The sequence below is a fragment of the Odontomachus brunneus genome, unplaced genomic scaffold, assembly GCF_010583005.1.
Source record: "Odontomachus brunneus isolate Ranch 3 - 2012 unplaced genomic scaffold, Obru_v1 Obru_scaffold_041, whole genome shotgun sequence".
Taxonomy (NCBI): domain Eukaryota; kingdom Metazoa; phylum Arthropoda; class Insecta; order Hymenoptera; family Formicidae; genus Odontomachus; species Odontomachus brunneus.
This window is the reverse complement of record NW_022639491.1, coordinates 2,286,635-2,290,360: the sequence shown is the minus strand read 5'-3', so window position 1 is coordinate 2,290,360 and position 3,726 is coordinate 2,286,635.

Below are 3,726 nucleotides of genomic sequence, written 5' to 3'. Positions count from 1 at the left end.
TATGAACGATGACGCATTCAATCGATACAATAAGTCTTCTTGATCAGTATTATACCAGCTTAATATATACATCGTTATTTATATACATCGTCAATATTAAGATTATCTAATAGAAAGTTACTATTTAATACGCATATCAAGTGCACGATGTAAACCAAGCCTATGAATAACGCCTACCATTTCTATTGTAAGCCCCGCTTTAAAGCAAATATTGCGCGCAGCCTGTGACGAGTCACGTGACGAATTGACGACTCTCTAGAGGTTTGCTCGCGTCGCATGCCCCAACGTGCTCTTACTCGCTTCAACGCACTCTGATTAGTCAGGTGAGCATGCGGACCAATCAGAGTGCGTTGGAGCACGTTGGGGCATGCGACGCGAACGAATCTCTAGAGAATCGTCAACTCGTCACGTGACTCGCACAGGTTGCGTGCTGATTAACTCAGGGCGCGTGGAGTTCCATGATCCTGAGAGAAAGGTTAGAGGGACAGTGACAGAAAGGAAGCAAGAATTAAGGATATAACCCATGTAAACACTTACCAAACAAAAAAAAATATAATACCTTTAAAATCCTTACTTATTTTATCCTTGCATCCTTCACTGTCACTCTAATCTTTCTCTCAGGATTATGAAGCTCCACACGCTGAGCCAATCAGCGCGCAGCCGGTCACGTGACGAGTTGACAACTCTCTGATTATAGGTTCTCTAATTACAATAGTTTATTCTTCTATTCAACTATAATTGGTCAATTTCTTAAAGCTTAAAACTTACTACATTTATTGTAGATCGGGACTGAAGGTCGCTGTTTGTGTATGTACATATTTTCGTTTCGATTCTTTAGAATCGATTATATTTTTTTCCGAATAATCGATTTAATGATTCTATTAAAAAATATGATTATCCAAAATCGATTGCTTTAAATAGAATCGGGCATCTCTAATGTAAAGTATGTCCTGTATCACACTATAGTTAATACAGTAGATGGAAAACTGCAGGTTAAAAATTAGGGCTGCGTTCTAAAATTCACTGCCAATACTGAAAATCTATAGTTCATGTTACGCAATCAGTACTAGCAGTGAATTTCGGAACGCACCTAGAGTGCGTTCAGATTCCCTACCCAGGTGCACTTTAAAGCTGATATTTCACGTGTCGTACGACAAGCTTTTTGGACGTTCATTGGTTAACGAACAGAGAACCTAGAAATACTCTATTCGCCAACCAATAAACGTATCCGAAAAGCTTGTCGTACGACACGTGAAATAGCACCCTAAAGCTAGTGGTACACAGAAAAACTTAAGCAGTAATGGCTCCTGCATACAGGACGCGATAATGCTTTCCGAGTGGCAGAAGTCCGCGCGACAGCCAATCAATATGTTGTTTTTCCATAAGAGCTAGAAGGCTATTACGGAAAGCAGCATATTGATTGGCTGTCGCGCGAATTTCCACCGCACGGTAAACATTACCGCGTCCTGTGTACAGGAGCCATAAGACGTAAGCAGTAAGCAAATTGACCAATCACAGTCGTTGATTCTTCTTAAGGTCCAACGACTGTGATTGGTCAATTTTCTTACTGCTAAAGGCCCATATTCTAAATCCTCTTTTATCGATAAAAGTGCCTTAAATGTAGCTTTTCAGCCAATCAGATGGCTCCTAAGCCTCTTTTAGAGGCATTTTATAGATAAAAGAGGATTCAGAATATGGGCCTATGGCTTGGTTTACATCGTACACTTGATATGCGTACTAAATAGTAATTTTCTATTAGATAATCTTAATATCGACAATGCATATCAACGGCGACGTATTCAATCAATACAATACGTTTTCTTAATGAGTATTATATCAGTTTAATATATCGTCGTTTATATATATCGTCGATATTAAAATTATCTAATAGAAAGTTACTATTTAGTACATGTATCAAGTGCACGATATAAACCAAGCCTATTGGCTCCTGCACACAGGACGCGGTAATGCTTGCCGCGCGGCGGAAGTCCGCGCGACAGCCAATCAATATGTTGTTTTTCCGTAAGAGCTAAAAGGTTATTAAGGAAAGCAGCATATTGATTGGCTGTCCCGCGAACTTCCCCCGCGCGGCAAGCATTACCGCGTCCTGTGTGCAGAAGCCATAAGGGGGGAGGTGTCACGTCCGACAATACCGACGCACATATTTTTTCTCCTGTCTCTCCTGCCGAGCGCGCCCTAGTCAGAAGGCCACCAGGCCAAACTTAAGCCGTCTCTACTCTTGAGAGATGTAAGTAGATGGCGCTTTCGCCAAGTCAGAATCCCCGGGAGCGGTGCACTTGGACACGGTGCATTTGGACACAGCCAATCACAGCACCGTGTGATTAGAGACATTTGTAGGGTCCCTTGGAACAGCGACTTGTGATTGGACTGTGTCCAATTGCCCTGTGTCCAACTGATATACACCCAGAATCCCCATCTTACTAGAGGAAATCTGGTGGAAGCACAAGAGAGAGAGGCAGTCTAGTGTAACGTTCGGATTTATTTTAAAACACTAATAATATATTAATATAGATAATTATCGGAGGCCGACTGGTCTGATTTCAGACATTACTAGATATTTTATCCCTATATTACTAGACATAAGTACGTGCGCATATGTATATTCGCGCGCGTTAAATATTATAATTAAAATTATAATGCTGAATACTACGTGTCGTTAGAGAGTCATATGATCGATCGATCAATCGTACAACAGAAACCGTAATCGCTCAATGCGATAAGGAGTCCCGCTGCTAACATAAACAGGAGTATAAAAACTGAATCCAAACACCACTCAGGACCGACGCGATATCGACGCGGTGACATCATACCGATGGAATGAATTAGAAGAAAATGTTGAACATTATTGTTTCGACATTCACGCTTTTGTCGTTTCCACCTTTGTCACTTACGTCACTGTCAACTTTAGGAAGCACTAATGACTCCTGCACACAGGACGCGGTAATGCTTACCGCGCGGCGGAAGTTCGTGCGACAGCCAATCAATATGCTGCTTTCCGTAATAACCTTCTAACTCTTACGGAAAAACAACATATTGATTAGCTGTCGCGCGGACTTTCGCCGCGCGGCAAGCATTACCGCGTCCTGTGTGCAGAAACCATAACATTTCCATGTTGCTTCTTCTCGTTTCTTCCCTGCTGTTCTCTGTTGCTCAGGTGGATCAGGAAGTGGGTTATGGAACTCCATATGGCTGCGACAAGATGTATGCTCCATCTATAGACGGAGTGGAGGGCGTATCCTTGGATTATCGAGTTTACAACTAATTTACCTAATTGTATCAGGAATATGCTGCTTAGGATTCCAGCACTTGCAGATCCAAAAGTGGTGAATCCATTCCATAGGCGAGTTCCGGCACTTTCCGCGATTTTATTTAGTGATTTCTCATCCATCATGTTAAACATGAAGATGCTGCCTGTTGGAATAATTCGTCCCATAGCTTCCTGCGCAATAGTATTTAACATGGAGGGTTTCTCCACAGGGAACATAATGTGGCTTCTCAGGCGGTCCAGATCTTCCGCGGTGTATACAGGGTGTTCGGAAAGTACCGGGACGCCCGAATATCAGGAAAAGTATAAGTTTTACAAAAAAATGTTTCAGACAAAAGTTGTGGCGTTTAAAAAGATGTATTTACTGATCACATCAGTTTGACCTTGGGTTGCGTAGCGAAGGTCAGGTCAAGGTCACATTAATTTTTTTAAATGGAACA